The sequence below is a fragment of the Chamaea fasciata genome, unplaced genomic scaffold (assembly GCF_029207755.1).
Source record: "Chamaea fasciata isolate MVZ Bird 193981 ecotype frontalis unplaced genomic scaffold, bChaFas1.0.hap1 SCAF_4, whole genome shotgun sequence".
NCBI lineage: Eukaryota > Metazoa > Chordata > Aves > Passeriformes > Sylviidae > Chamaea > Chamaea fasciata.
Window position 1 is genome coordinate 64,368,912 of NW_027094089.1, and position 16,826 is coordinate 64,385,737.

Here is a 16,826-nt window from a genome sequence, read left to right on the forward strand (position 1 = left end):
TCGTCCTACGTGAGAATATCAGAGGAAGCACTTACACAGTGTCCGGAAAGGCAGAATTGCCAAGTCACTTCTGCAGAACAGCCTGGAGGGTGACGCTTTAGCTAAATTACAGGAGGTCATGAAAAGGCTGCCTAATGCGCCGGCAAAGGGGCATGATTCATTGCAGCCAAGATAGTTAGGAGGAATAAAGATAAAAGGTTAAGGGGCAAGCAGATGTCACCACTTAGAACTTCTGGGAAAGTCTACGCACCTACAGAAGTGCAGCATTAATTTGCTTTACAGAAATTAGGTTTTGCATCACTATGCTTAGACATGTCTAAAACGGTATATTAGTGCTCCGTTCATAACACAAACTAAAATAACATCCACATTAATTTTAAGCAGATTCACCTGCAAAAGGTTTGGCTTGTCATTTGGAATTTGTTTTCCACATGAGGAAGATTGTCTTAGGCATTGCCTCAAGTCAAACTTACGCATCCATAAAGGTCAGCACTTTGAGTAAAGTGATACTTATAATTCACAAGTAGTGGTCTTGGAGGGACACTAATGAGATTGTTGCTGACATTCAAGCTATTGAATCAGTGGAGATCTGTTACTCTGGGTTGCTGATACAATCAAGTGGTGATTTTCAGCTCAGGGGCAGCTGCCTGGACAGATCTTTAAGTCAAATGGTAACTAGGTTTTGATTATCTAATGTCACAGCTGCAGCTGATGTGTAGACTCAAAGATAAATCTGGCCATAACAGATCCCCAAACTCAACCAGCCTAGAAGTAAACAAGTCCCTAAGTGAGCAAGGATAGGATAGATTTGAACCCAAGTGGGGAACCCCAGCCAATCCCATGCAATCCTGCAGGCAGACAATCACTAACCGGAGAGCTGGGTGGTGCGCTTAAACCCTAACCAATCAGTTGTCTAGGTCTGGGAGTTTTGAACCCCCTAGAAAAGGGGACTCTGAACAAAACCAGGCTGTTTGTCTCATGATCATGGGTCAGTCCTGTCGTAATTCTGTCTCCAACCTACAGTGTACCGTTGATGTGGTTGCCAGAAAAATTCCCCGAGCTAGCCCTCACTACACGGCCCGCGCCAGGAGTGTTTGGCTTTGACCTGAGCGGCAGTGCAGTGCAGGGCTTCTGCTGCTCTCAACGGCAGCTGGTGGTACAGCGCCTAGGAACAGGGCAAAGAATGGGGAGGAGCCTTCCGTGTGTTTCTCAAAACACTTTATCACCCAAGAAGGCCAGGGATGAAAAGCCACCTCGCATAACTGCACCGGCTTTTAAAGGGGGAGTGGAACAAGGGGTGGGTGTGATACAACAACAAATCAGGGACAGGGGAGGAGCTCAAGGAAGGGTTTACAAGATTACAACCAATGGAGGTACAAACGGGGTGGATACAACTTAACTCAGCCTATGGTGCGTTGAATAATGGAAGAATTCCAGGGAGGAAATTAGGCAAGAGGTTGGGACAAGGATTGACAGAAGGCTTTCTAGAATAAGAGGGAGGGCCAGGGAGGATTGGCAACTGGGTAGGCAATACAAAGGGCAGGTTTAAGGAGTGAGCTACGACTGGAAAAGGGAGGACGAAACTTGGAGCAGACCAACTGCATGGGGGAAAACAAGAACATACCATTAGAGGGCTTGAAGAAAATATACAATAAAGAAAAACACACTACCACATACCGTAATAATCTAAGTGAACAGTATAGTGAAGAAAAAACTTTAAATGTCTGTCACATTTATTATTTATGCCTGGGGATACAGGAGAACTTGAATAGCCAAATGAGAAAGCGTTCCATCTACAGAACACTAATTGACTGTGTGAAAAATGTGGTCATTTCAGGTGACACAGAAGTTGTTACAGTGTCACAGAATGGTCTGGGTTGGAAGGGACCTGCTAGTCCAAACTCCCTGCCATTGGCAAGGACATCTTTCACTAGACCAGGTGGCACAAAGCCTCCCCACCAACCTGGCTTTGAAGACTTCCGGTAATGGGGGCATCCACAGCTTCTCTGGGCAATCTGGCTCAGGATCTCACCATCCTCAGAGTAAAGAATTTCTTCCTTATGTCCAATCAAAATTTCTCCTCTTTTAGTTTCAGACTGTTGTTCATTGTTCTGTCACTAGAGGCCCTGGTTAAAAACCTGTCTGTATCTTTTTTTATAAGCCCCTATTAAGTATTGAAAGGCTGCTTTAAGGTCTGCCTGTAGCCTTCTCTTCTCCTGGCTGAACAACACCAAGTCTTAGGAACCCACCCCTCAAGCTTATCAAGGTCTCTCTGAAGAGAAACCCCTCCCTCAAGCCTTTCAGTTTGATGTCATCTGTAAACTTGCTGAACCAATCATATACCGTGGGAAAACAGTGATCAAAGCTTTTCAGATGATAAATACAGGTTTAGGGACATTGGTCACACATCCTGTGTTTCTTTTTTTACTGAACAACTTTCAAGACACTAAAAATAATCAATGGCAGAATTTACAAAAGACAGGAGATGATACTGCACAGCTGGATCTATTTAGTTTTTCAAACTGATTCATTTAGTCCTGTCAGGGTTAGAATTTTCTGGAAAGTGGCAAAATAATTCAAATTGGAATGACTTCTTGTGACCTCTCTTCTAGATGATCACAGTGAATCTGAATTCCTAATCTCTGAATCTGCAATCATTTTATTTGTTCCAAATATTCCCACAAAGCCAGGACATGCTAAATTGAAGGAATAACTAACAATAATTCCCAGTTATCTAGTAGATAAGAACAACCTCTTGAGGTGGAAGCAGATGCCACATTTAAATATGTGGGAGGGTTAACAGAAGATTAAAGTGTGAATCCTGCTTTGCCAGCTCAGGACACTTTTGTCCCAGCAGTTGGCCCTGTTGTTCAGGTTATTTATTGTACATTTTGCATGGTTAGCAGCTGTGAATTAGCTGGTTTGATACAAAGCCCTGTTGTAGCTTTGTGGCCTCTTATGGGGAATCCAAGCTAAACTACTCTCCAGTAGTATGCAGTGGTTGATGTATTCCAGTTTGTCAACTGAGCCACAGGGCACAAGAGGACAACTTTGACCCTACAGTGATGAAGAAAGAAAAGCTGAACCTACCTGGTGAAAGGCATAAGACACTAATCCTTTTTGTCTTTGAAGTTAATGGTGAGATACTACTTTCTCTTTTGTTTCCTAAACATGCGATCAGTTATTTAATCACTGGAATTATTTCAGTGTCAGCTGGCAATATTTTTTAAGCCAAATTGTGAAAGGGCTAAAGTATATTAAGTTTTTGAAGGTTTTCTGAAAAGTCATCATTTGGCTGGCTGAACATGCTGCATGCATTTCTTGTCATCCTGCCAAATGGAGAAGGCATGGGAGGGAGCAGTGATAAGGTCTACACTTACTAGTGTATTGCTTCTTTTCCACAATTTTCTTTTCAATCTATTAAACCAGCTTGCAAGTGGCACTGCAGACTTCCAGTAGCAAGGTACTGTGTCTCTGAGTACTTGTGGACAGCATCTGTGTTTTGAAACTCCACTGATCTGCTTCAAACCCAGCATTGAAGTGAGTCTGCTATTAACAGCTACATAAGCTGAAATTTTTCCTTTCTGTTGAAATATTCTTGGGCACTTCCTGAGCATGCACAAAAGGCCTTTTCCTATCACTGATGTATTTTTTGAGAGTACTTCTGATAAGTTACTACTGAAAGAGCCTATTTAGGCTTTAAATTATATTAACTTTAGTTGTAAAAAGTACTGCATATCAGAAATTCACTCTTGCTTCTTATTTTTAAGTAGAATTCAACAGCTGGCAACTGACATAGTTAGAAGGGGGCTCCCTGCATCACCACTCCCCATGAAATATAATGTCAAACTATGTTAGTTTTTTATAAATTAATCACTATGTGCAAGGGAGAGTGATTTTCAGTCTTACTCTACAAGTGCAGTAAGCACAGTTCTGGCTCCTCATCCTTTTTAAAAGTAATTGATTTCCTGTGAACACTAATAAGCAGTCAAAATCTGAGTCTGCAGTAAACATCTTGTTTTGTTCCACTGTGTCTGGGTGTGTCCTTAGTTTTACTGAGTGAATTCCAACACTAATCTGTAAAGCTAAAATTCCCTGTTGTGCTTTCTTCAGCAAGAAAACCAGTTCCTGCCCTTCCTGGCTTGTGGCCTCATTTCTGTTCCCAACAGCAATTAACTGCTCCATGAGTTTTGTCAGTGCTGGTATTTGTGGCAGCATGCCACAAAACTGGTCACTGAAACGGTCAGACTCCTAAAAACAAGCAATTTGCCTTCATGCACACTAGAATGCGCCATAGAAGATAATAAATAAAAATAGTTAAATATAACCTGAAAAGAGTCAAGGAACGTTAAACACATGCACTTCATTTTGAGATGTGTGTTGCAGAGAAAGCTTGCAGATCCACCTATTCTTTGCTTCCTTTTCTTCTTAAAGATTAAGGGGCTGGTTTGTACAATTTTTTTAGTCGTGTTACCGGAAATCTAACACAACACAGTAGAGTATTTGGAGAGAGCATCCTGTGTAAAACCTGAAGTAGCTCTGAAGTGATTTGTGAGCAATGAGGCATTAGTGAGGCATTGTTCCTATCAGGCTGTCTTAAGATACTTTCAGAGTCAGGCTTTCTGCATGTCCTCGCTGAACTCTCACCGAAGTTGCAGGATCTGATTTCCTTAGCTTTTTATCCGCTTTATTTCTCGGCGTCTTGTTTTTTGCAACCCACCAGAGGTCAGTGTAGTGCCAAGAATGGCGAGCAATACGGCCCGGGCAGTAATGCCAAGTTCCTTCGAGTTGCTGGATTTATAGGAGCCTAGCAGCGATCTGTCAACAGCGTACCTTGTCTTTTGTCAGTACCAGCTGAATTGGGGAAAGGGCGTGAAGCTGTCAATAAGTCACTATGAAGTCACCTGTAGATGGTGAGCTTGTCAGAGGCTGACAAGCCTCCAGAAGCATGAAACTGGCTATATATTTCAGAGTGTTAACATCAATTAGCACTTTTTCAGATATTCTGAAGAGCCAAAAAATGGCCTGATCTTATTCAGTTCTTGTCTCAATGGCTCATTCCCTTCCTTTTCTAGCAACACTTCGTCATTGAATAAAGCTCCTCACTGGACTACAATATATCAGTTTCCTTCAAAAGTTGTAATATCAGTGGAAACATTTTGGGACTCCAAGTGTATTTTTTTTCTCCTTTACGTTTTATTTGTGGTTACTGACTTTGTTTGCCACTGTATTTCCCTATTCAGCTGCTTTGTGCAGGCTATTTGCAAGTTCCTCTCAGCTTCTGTTGGTAACCTTACTTGCTAAGTTAAATGTTAAATTATAAAACCCACTAACCCACTACTGGCACACTAAGAATTTTGTTAAATGTGGAAGAATTTTTTCTGTTCAGGAATTTTTTGTAGCCTCTCTGTATGACAGGTCTCTTCATCTGGTGCATTGCATTTGGAGCTGGTTTGCCAGAGTGAAGGGCTTTTTCTACCTGTTCTGTGATTTTTATCACTACTAACAAAAGAATAGGCTATGTTATCCTGGACATAAAAAATGTTTTGAGTAAGTGCCTTTCCCCCGTCATATGAATCCAGCAATTGACTCTTTATTTTGTGGAAGTTCTAGGACTGAGTATTTGGTAGAAAAAAGTACTGATACTCAGGTGGATCAGTTAGTAAAGCCAATTTTCATGCACCTGAGCATCCCCAAGAGAGGACTCATTTACTAATGTGTGAATCTGGGCATCAGTGGCAAATAACAGACTGCTCCCTTACATTTAGTTTTAGGAAAACATGTTTCCATTATTATATAAATAATTCTCACAGTTATTGAAAAAACCACAGAAAATCAGTGTGGGAAGTCCTTGGTGCAGAGATCTGCCCAGCAGCACATATCTATTTACCCTTGAATTAAGAAAAAAAACTTGAAACTGATGCAAGAATGTTGCTCTGATGATGGAGACAAGAATACAACAAACACACATCAAGATCATGCAGCAAAGGCTGGCTTTTTTGAAGGTCAGCTCCTTATATAGGGACTTCAAGTTTCCCGTGCTTACAAATGTGATTGATTGTGATCTTAGTACCGCCCAGCTCACTTGGCCAATGACATGTGTGCATCCATGATTCATAGGGATTAGCTGGGGTCCCCTTGTTTGAGCTTGAATTCAGCCAATCACTTTCTTACCTGGGGACTTGTTTACCCCTAACTTTACCTCTAACTGGGTTGGTTGAGTGGTTGTCTGTTAAGCCAAATTATTTCTGCAGCTATAGACCAGCTATAGCTATCATACAGGAAAATCACACATTAGTCCTTGGCATAGTGCCCACAGTTCTGCTCAGGAGACTGTGAGCTGCTCAGCTGCTCTGTGGGGATGGTGAATGAACCTGCCCCAGATTCTGATTATGAGAATATCTCTTTTGTTAAGTTAAACAATTTTGATTTTTTTGAGTTGATGGACTGATTCTTTTCAAAGCAAGATGTTTTTGTATGTGTATTGGCACTGTCTTGCACTGTATATGATATATACACTACACTTGTTTCGGAAAAGTTAACTCTAATTCCTGATGCATTCAAATATTCTAGAAATAGTTTTTATTTTCAAAACATTAATTAATGTAAACATACACCCCCTCATTCTTACCATCATTGTTAAGTCTTTGGACTGTTTATTTGTGGTTGAGAAGCTCAGTCAAGGTGGGCACGGAGTAAAAAATCTGACTATTTGTTTGTCTATATTACCACCATGTGGTAGTGGTAGTGCTGGTAGTTTTTTAGGGTGGTTTGTGAAAGTAGTTTTTTCTTTCCACTAGAAGTTCAGTCTTATTACGGCACTTTGCACATTAGCCAGGAGTAGCATGTTCAGTTAATTTGACACTGGACACTTTGAATATGGCTTCTAGGTTTAGTTTGAATAATGTTTTTCACTTTCTTGTAACAAGGTTCTTTTAGTCCTGTGGAAATGGGCAGAACGATAGTGAGAAAGATTACAGTATCCTTGGTTTTCTTCAGGGTATATTCTCTTTGCAGAATCCTTGGATAGATCCCAGGCTGTCTCCTTGTTCCCTGTTCTTTAATTTCTAGTGGAAAGGAGTGAAAGAGATCCAAGAACATTTGTTGTACAGAAAACGGCTCGTTTGTTCTTGTCCAGATAATCAGGAGCTGTTACCTAGGTACTGAAATTGGCAATACATTTTCTTTACAAATATGTTTCCATAGCTGCAACTCCTTGGCTTTGTAAGAATGGAGACCATGGCTGTGTTGCAGAGTGATGCATTACTGTTCTGGCTTTTGGTTCTCTATACATTTTAAGAAGTTATAACAATTCTCTGTGTACTGACTGTGTTGCCAGCATTTCTGACTCTGAAAAGGGTACTGGCATTTCATTACTGTGAGTGCTGTGGTCTGTATCCAAATGATGTATCTTGAAAATCACTGTGTCTCTGGGGTCACTGGAAAGCAGGGGAATTGGAAGGAGAGAGATGTGCTGACAAATATGCAAAGTTCCTTTTGAGAGGAGTATTTAAAAATGGCCACCTTTGAAGAAGTTAACGACTGACACCTTTCATCTGGCCTTTTCTGTAGTGTTCTGACATTTCTGTGTCCCTGCTAGATGTTCCTGATCCTGATGTGCTTAGGAATTATCTAATTTGGACTAATAAAGAAAAAGTGGTACCCTTTTAAATCCAGAGTACTTTGACACGTATCTGTTTGCCTGATGACCAGTGTTTCTAGTCAGTTAGCAGTGTTGTTTTACCTAATCTGGCAGTGGGACCTACTTATCCCCTAACCGGAAAAGCAGTTATGAATATAGTACAATTATCTTCTGCTTAAATAGTAGATGTGAGGCTTCCTAAAAACATGGAATAATCAGTGAAAATCTTGAGGGATCCTTTGAAGGGTGGCAGCTAGGTGCAAGATAGATAAAAATGATTTGACAGTTTGTGCACCTTGTGACTTGTTTCCTTAGAATCCTCAGGAAACAGGGAATCTGGAAGGAAACTGCAGGCTGGAAAATTTGCCTTGGCTTCCTGCAAACCAACCACAGAACTGGTTCAATCCATCCACAGTTCAATCCTTTTGCTTTTCTACCTTCTTTCCCCATCCGCTTCTTCTGCCATGCACCCCTATAGTATTATTTGATGACCCTTGATCTTTTGCGTGGTTCAGTGTATTTTTAATATATCCTTTCTGAGTAGGATGTAAAATTCCAGGAGATTTTTCTTTTGAAACATCAGCACAGCGAGGTTTAGCACAGTGATTTAGTGAATTAAATACTCAGTTGTGAGACTGTGCTCGTAGTTGAGAAATAATGCTATCTGCTGGTGCTAATATGCAGAATTAATGTTATTTTACACTAATGTGGCTCATTAACCCTCAGCATTGTAGTTTCACTGGAAAATGTGTTGGCTTGACATCAGCTAAGATAATCAGAGCTTTTCTTTCATTCTGTGATTGCACACATCCTCTTTAATTAGTAAATTGCAGAGTAGAAGATCCTTTCAGGCTGCAATATGAAAAATGTCAGTATTAATCTACAATATTTGTTCCATTTACTATGAGCAATTATGAGTGATGAATTATAGATGATAAATTATACACTGTGGTATTCATTTATACTGCAACACAAATAGGTTTGCAATTCTTGTCCCGTGCATAAGAAAACCCCTATATCTTTATTCACCATGAAAATGGGATACAAGTTTTCAATTCTCCCTGAGAGCTATTGGCTTTAAATTAGTTGAGAACTGTTGTAACCATTTAGGGGAATGGTCTTTCGCCTTTTGACCCTTCTGGAATTTCCTCCTTACATGTCCATACCTAACTGGCTGAATGCCAGGACCCTCCCAAAATAGGAGATTAGATAAGACCCCTGTAATTTCTTTGTTCTCTCTCTTGATGGCCCTGGACGCCTTCAAGGAATAAGCGCCTTGGAATAAACTGAGGGTAAGAGCCTCTTTTGGATCTTTTGCCCTGTCCCTTCGGAGATATTCCTCCAAAGCCTCTCCAGAGCTAGCCCCGGGGGGGGGCTGCGGGGGGAATATTTTCAGGTTGGCGCTCACGTGTGTTTTAGCAAGTATTAAAACCCACGCGTAGCTGGAGACCCGTTAAAAGGTCTTAAAAAGCTACTGAGAAAGTCAATTGCCCTCACAACTAGCAGTTGTTTTTTGCACAGCTGTGGGGTGCGGGATAGGGTCGACAAATTTGCATTAGCCCAGTGCAAAACGACCTGGGACAGGGACTTTTGACCCTTCACACGACCGACCACGGCCCACAATACAGGTGAGATCCCTTTCTGCGAAGGCTATTCCGGAATAGCCCCTAGCTGGGGGAGGAGTTCTCGCAGTGGTCGTGGAAACTGTGGTCTCCGCGGGACCTAGGACCCAGCGGAGACCTTGTGTAAAACGCGGTTTGGTTTTTCGGGTTTTTTGCTGCCGGGTGCCCGCCCGTGCGGGGCTGCCTCGGTTGGAACAGCCCGCGTTTTAGGGGTGAATACGGCACGGGCCGGGTCCCAGAAGCCAGGCTGCGCCGGCAGGACCCCCCCCCGAGTGCCCCAGAAGCGGCGAGAGCTGGAAACTCAGGCTCTCCCGACCCCGTGAGAAGCCCCCCGCTCCCGGCCTCTGAGCCGGAGTCGGATAAATAAACGTGCGAGTGTTTTTTTCGCGTCAGAAGGTAGATATTGGACAGAGAGCTCTTAAAACATCACAAAAGTGGGCGTATCACTATCTGTTCACCAAAGAGTGTATTAAAACAGCTTAAAAATATTTTAATCAATGCAAAAATCCCTAAGAAGTTACTAAAACAGTTTGTCTGCTGGCTGTCAGCTGAAATTCCTGACTATGATTTGCAGGTAAGATCCTGGTTAGGCCTCACAAATGAGGACCTAGCCCCCCTCTTCAAATTAAGGGGGGGAAGGAAGCTGAAGGGGGAGAGGGAGCTGGTTTCTCCCAGGGAACTGACCCCAGAGGCAAAGACTGCAACTGAAAAGGTACAGAAGGCCTTGTCAGAGAGACAGGCTCATCAGTGTGAGCCGAATGTGCCTTTCCATTTCATTGTTCTAGGAAAGCTGTCACAATTGCATGGTTTGATTTTCCAATGGATTGAAGAGGAGAGAGATTCACTCTTGATCATAGAGTGGGTATTCCTTTCTCACCAAAGATCCAAGACCATTACAGAGCCACAAGAATTGATAGCTCAGCTGATTTGGAAGGCCAGGATGAGATTGTGCAAAATGGCGGGTTGTGATTTTGCATGCATACACCTCCCAGTCAAACTTTCTGTGGAGGGAAAGAACTCTCCTGAGAGAATGACCAAAGAGACTTTTGAGCATTTGCTCCAGGGCAATGCCAGTCTCCAATTATCTCTGGACAGCTAAAGCAGACAGATATCAGTCCATGCCCCATCCCACAAGTTGTTCAATGAGGAATTCCACCTCATTCCTCGTGAGAAAAGGAGTTGGAGACCACTTAAGGCTCTCACAGTGTACACGGATGCATCCGGGGCCTCTCACAAGTCGGTGATGACTTCGAGAAATCCACAAATGCAGCTTTGGGAAGCTGATGTTGAGTTTGTGGAGGGATCACCCCAAGTGGCTGAACTGACCGCCATGGTAAAAGCTTTTGAGAAGTTCTCGGAGCCAATTAATTTGGTAACTGACTCTGCTTACGTGGTGGGGGTAGTGTCCAGAGCAGAGCGGGCTGTGCTCAAAGAAATAGAGAATGAGCATCTCGTCAGGTTGCTTTCAAGGCTAGTTTATTTAATCTCTCATCGAGAACATCCGTTCTATGTTATGCATGTAAGATCACACACACTGATTTGTCAGGTGAAATTGCAGAGGGGAATCGTCAGGCAGACGGTCTTGCTACCCCAGTTGAAAAAGCATGTCTCCCCGACATATTCCAACAGGCAAAGCTGAGTCACCAACAATACCATCAAAATGTGCCAGGTCTGATCCGTCAGTTTCGGCTAACGCAGAGCCAGGCTCGAGCCATTGTGGCCAGCTGTCCCTATTGCCAGCTCCAGGCCATACCATCGATGGGTGTGAGGGTTAACCCCCAGGGCCTTGGCAGTTGTGAGGTGTGGCAGACAGACATCACACACATTCCTAGTTTTGGCCGCCTCAAATGTTCATGTAAGCACTGATACATATTCAGGTGCAGTCTATGCCTCTGCACACTCAGGAGAAAAGCTTGTCCATGCTAAGCAGCACCTAGTGCAAGCTTTTTCAGTATTGGGGATTCCAAAAAAAATCAAAACTGATAATGGCCCAGCGTATGTGTCCAAGGAGTTCCTGGAATTCGTCCAGCAGTGGGGAGTTGTCCTGGGTTGAAGTATATTCTATCACCGTCTTCATGAACTGTTGAATCCAGGTGAGGCAGTGCTCCCTGCCTCCTCCACTCTGGATTGTCTTCTGTTAATGGGCCCATCAGCACCTTTGCCACACAGCTCACAGATAACCCCCTCCTGGACTATCTCCTGTTAATGGGCCCATCAGGCCTTATCACATGACTCACCATCCCATTGTGAGATGCTCCGCCCAGAGGGAGGAACCAAGCATTCCAGCCTGGATATAAGCTGAGACTCTGAACACCAGAGGGGCGCTTACCCACTGGATTCCCAGAGGACCCGAGCTACCAGACCTTTCTACAGGATCACTGCTTCAGGAAGACCACCTCATCTGGACTGCTTCCATCACTCTGCTCAGGTTGTATTCTGACTCTGTCAGTGGTCTTTTGTATTATTGCATCTATTTTATTTTACTTTCTTTCCTTTCTTCCTATTAAATTGTATCTCTGACTTGGAGCCTCTCATTTGTTTTGCTTTCAAACCACGACAGGAGTGGAACGTAAAACCGGCATCCCTTACTCCCCCACAGGTCAAGCTGTGGTTGAGCGTGCACACCAGACCCTCAAGCAGGTCTTGGCTAGGCAGAGCAATTCAACTGTGTAGATGTCTCCACAGCAGAAGCTCTGCAAAGCCTTGTTTACCATCAGTTTCCTGAACTGTTCATTTGAGAACATGAGTCCACCGGTGGTACGTCATTTTAACAGTGGCAATCAGTTCGAATTTTCTCAGCGTCCACCGGTCTTGATTAGAGACCCTGAAACGTGGGAAACCAAAGGTCCCTATGAGCTCATGACCTGGGGTCGTGGCTATGCATGCGTGGCTACTCCCTCAGGCCCTCGGTGGATTCCGCAGAAGTGGGTGAAACCTTTTGTCCCCAAAAATCCAGCTCCAGCAGAAGGGGATGAGATGCAAGTAGCCACTGCTGCAAAGAGAAGATACCGCCGGAAGAAGGAAGAAGAATCTTCCTAAGTGTAAATTCCAGCAGAAACAGAAATGTAACTTGTTTTAAAGTGTTTGTTTTCCCTTGTAGAGAAAAACTTCCTCACACTTAACCCTGTGATGAACCCCATCCAAGTGATCACCTTGCTAATGCTAAACAGTCTGGTAACGGCGTGGATCGTACCTCAGCCGCGTCAAAACGTCTGGGTGACCCTGGCACAGACACTTCAGCAGGAAAGCATATGTTTGTCCACTGCAGCATAAAAGAATCCTATGTCCACCTGTCTGGTAGGAATTCCATTGCAGGCTGGAGAATTTCCAGCGCATTTGGACAAATATAGGTCCAATGACATTCCAGAATCGCGTACCCCCCGACCACACGATGATCAGCAGCAGCAAGCTGTGGTGTTTGGGAACCCCTTAGAGGAATGGGTGTGAAATGCGCCCAAGGTAGATCAGGAACCCCAAGAGTTAGAGTTATTGGGTTCCTCCCTTGCATTTTATTGCATACATTTCTCAGTCGTTCCAAAACCTCAAAACACGGATGAGTATCACTATATGACACAATATCGTGGGGAGTTCACTGCAAGGAGATGGTGTCATAATAATAGCCATATTGCAGCTGACAACCCATCTCACTCAAGTCCCAAAAGCCTCCCTAAGGGATTGTTCTTGATTTGTGGAGATCGGGCGTGGGCAGGAATTCCATCTCGACTTCTAGGAGGGCCTTGTACCATAGGGCGGTTGTCCGTATTGACACCCAACCAAACTCTAATTGGTGAATGGACGCACAAAAACAAATCAGCAACCAAAATTCAGAAAAGGAGTGCTGACCAATTGGACCCAAATTGTGATTCAGATATTTTCCATTGGGCTAAGTCAAAAAGAGTTGCTGTGTCCCTGTTCCTTCCGTGGGTCGCAGCAGCCAAAGCTCTAGGTGAATTGGGCCATCTAGAGTGCTGGGTGGTCAAACAGGCAAATTTGACGTCCACCGCCATCAGCTCTCGCCTAGAAGATGAGGAAATTACCAGACAGGCAACGCTACAAAACTGTGCCGCTGTGGACTTCCTCTTGCTCTTGCATGGACATGAATGCCAGGAATTTGAGGGACTCTGTTGCTTGAACCTGACCTCAAAGGCTACAGACGTCCATGCTGCCCTTCGGAGCATGAACAGCTTGATCGGACAAGTGAAACAAGAATCTGAAGATTGGGTCAAAGAACTGTTCAAGGGCTGGGGAGTCACAGGGTGGTGGATCTCCATTGTTAAAACAATTTTGTTATTTCTTGCTATTCTTTTCCTTGTAATAATTGTGTTTGGGATCCTACGTTATTTGGTTTTCAAGGCTATCAATGGTCTCATGCTTTCTACCTCAGAAGTCAACCACATAGAGTTGGCTAACCTGAAACAGTCTGATTTCACCACCAATTGTAAGTGGTGGGAAAGCTCACATGCCTTGTCAAAATGAATGTAATTTTCTTGTAACCTTATTAAACAAAAAAGGGGGAATTGTTGTAACCATTTAGGGGAATGGTCTTTCGCCTTTTGACCCTTCTGGAATTTCCTCCTTACATGTCCATATCTAATTGGCTGAATGCCAGGACCCTCCCAAAATAGGAGACTAGATAAGACCCCTGTAATTTCTTTGTTCTCTCTCTTGATGCCCCTGGACCCCTTCAAGGAATAAACACCTTGGAATAAGCTGGGGGTAAGAGCCTCTTTTGGATCTTTTGTCCTATCCCTTCGGAGATATTCCTCCAAAGCCTCTCCAGAGCTAGCCCCGGGGGGGGCTGTGGGGGGAATATTTTCAGAGAACAGCTGCTGATCACAGGTGTCCATTCCGTAGGAGAAGTGTGTGCTCAGGGTCCACTGAGGACATACCCAGCTGCAACGACAGGAATACACGTTGATTGCAGATAAAGCTGAGCCAGCCGAGGCACTGGTTACCTCACATACATGTTCTTCCCTGCAGCCTTGCCTTCTTGCTGGGGCAAATGCAGTGCCAAACTATGGAAAGGGCAGAGTAAAGCTTTGGTAGCAGGCTTTCTATTGACTTTTTTAGGTAGCACTTGCTCAAAATACTGGGTTTTTTTCTCATGCTTGTTCTGAAATACTGAACTTTCTCTTTGCAGGGTACAGAGAGGTAGACCTTAAAGCCAAAACAACGTGAGATCACCATAGTACACTCAAGATTGTTAAGCCTATATTCCTCTATGGAGCTGACCCCAGAGCAGCCAAGTCCTGGCTCTGCACTGCAATACACCTGTACATTCAACTTAATATGGGTATGAAGGTGGAAGCCTTTCAGAGCACCCTGACATCCATTTGAAAACAGTTTTCAAACATAGATGTCACTGTTTCACTGTGCTCATTGTCTCTTTATCACTGTGTAGTGCTGGCTTTGCTTACCAATATATACTTGCAGTTTCACTCAGACTTCTAAATGGAAGACTCCGCTGCAACCTGGTCAGGTTCAAACTTGTCATTTAGGTTCCTGGAATAAATGCATATTTCCAAATTCAACATGTAATTTCCTAGTGTTTAACATCTCAACTAGTCAAAATCCAGAATACATGCAGCTACTATGGAAGTGTGCCTTTAGACTGGCAACCAGATAAGATTTTATCTAAAATTCCATTTAATTAGAACTTAAAAACTGCTCTGTTTCAGGAAGTGATTACAGGAAAGGCTCTTGTTTCTCAACAGATCTGCTCACTAGATTCAGGAGGACAGGTTAAACCAGCATTAACCAGCTTTTCCTCTTGTTAGCCTTAGAGTTCACTCATCTTAAAGGAATACACTGAGTATTCTTTTCGTATATTCGTCATGAAGTTGCTTACTGAATGCCAACTTTTGTATGTTCTTTGAAAACAATGGGTTTCCCTCTTCCTGCTGAATGTTCTCATGATCATATGCAAACAGGAATTAACTCATCTTGACTTTCAAATCCCATGCTAAATTTGGGCTTGTCAGAAATTACTTCATTTTAATTTGAACATATTGATATGAAAATTCCAGAAGAATAACAAATGCAGAATGTCCAAAAGACCTGCCTAAAAGACATTAGTATCAGTTAAAAAAAAGTGTTTTAATATGAAGGTAGAGAATATATCTTGGTGTGTCTTAGTTACAACTAACAAACTTCAGCTGTGAATGCTTTTACCATCCACACATGCCAGTTGTGCTTCTTTGTGGCATGTTCGAACACCATATGTTGTCTTAGTGTACTTCTCAGGTTCCTTCTGCTGCATTCAGTGTGTCATCCTGGCAATTGTGAGCTCATGGTGTCCTTTCTTCCTACCAACAGAGTTTGGCACACGTGTCACTGGGAGTGGTGTGAGAGGAGCATATGGTATTGCTGCAGCTGAGGAGGGATTCCTTGTGGAAGTATGAGTGCTGGGAGTTTTATGTCACCTGGAAGCTTTTTTGTTCTTGACAATTGTTATTTTTGCTTTATTGAAATGGACATATCTGTCCATTAGCAGGCACCTTGGCACTGCAACAGATGGGCAGGAACATAAGTAGCCAGGTCAATAGATTTGTATATCTCTCAAATGTGTAATGGTCTGATTCTCAGAAAGTTGTCACTAGTTCTTCATAGGGAACTTCCTTAGCATATGGCTGTGAGATAGTTTGTTATTACTCAATTGCTTAAAAAAACTCAGACTATCAAATGTAATGTGCTGTATTTCTCTCTCTAATGAACAGGAAGCAGAATGTCTGGAGATAACAAAAAATCTTCAGGTTTCTCTGTTTATGTGAAGAAGAGATTCTAAGGACAAAAAGGCTTGACACCTCTATCAGTGTGTGCTAATATGTTGTAAACACTAGTTGGTAGTCCTGTATTCCATGAAGTGTTTACAACCCAGAATCAGACAATAGGTGCTTGAGCAATCAAGCAGCTGGAACATAGCATAGCTAACATAGAGAATGGATATTACAGTGTCTATAGTACTATGTTTTCTTCATTCTGGGTTAGTATTACAGATTTTACACTTAAAATATATATATTTTTTTAGAACGTTTCCTCCTATAGATCTAAGGAAAACTACTGACTTTTTATAAGCAAAAGCTGTCACTGAGAGAAATAACACAGACAACTCAGGTATTAGATGTTGTGTTTGGCAGTACATCAACCAGCTGGCAGCTGGATGTTAGCAGATGCAAGTTCTATTTTTTGCCTTTGTGAGGGTGTTATCTGAAGGTTGAGAAAAAAGGACAAAACCCTAAGAAAACTAAGAAGCCTGCTTCATAGTTCTCCTACCAACGGAACACCTTGTAATACATACACTTTCAGGTACTGAGAAAATCAATATTTTCAAAACAGAAGTTGATCCAATGAGAAATGTAAAATAGGATCTTTTCAGGACTTCTGGTTTATGGGACTGGTCAGATTTACATGGGGAATATTAGAGAACATTAAAACAGAACAATTAATAATATTCAATTATAACAAACTAGAACATTCTTTAGTGTTATAAGGGAGTAGGAAGTTGGGTGTGAGTCTTGGCTTTTTACTTCCATGCACATGTAGAGGAAGGTATGCTCTTCGCT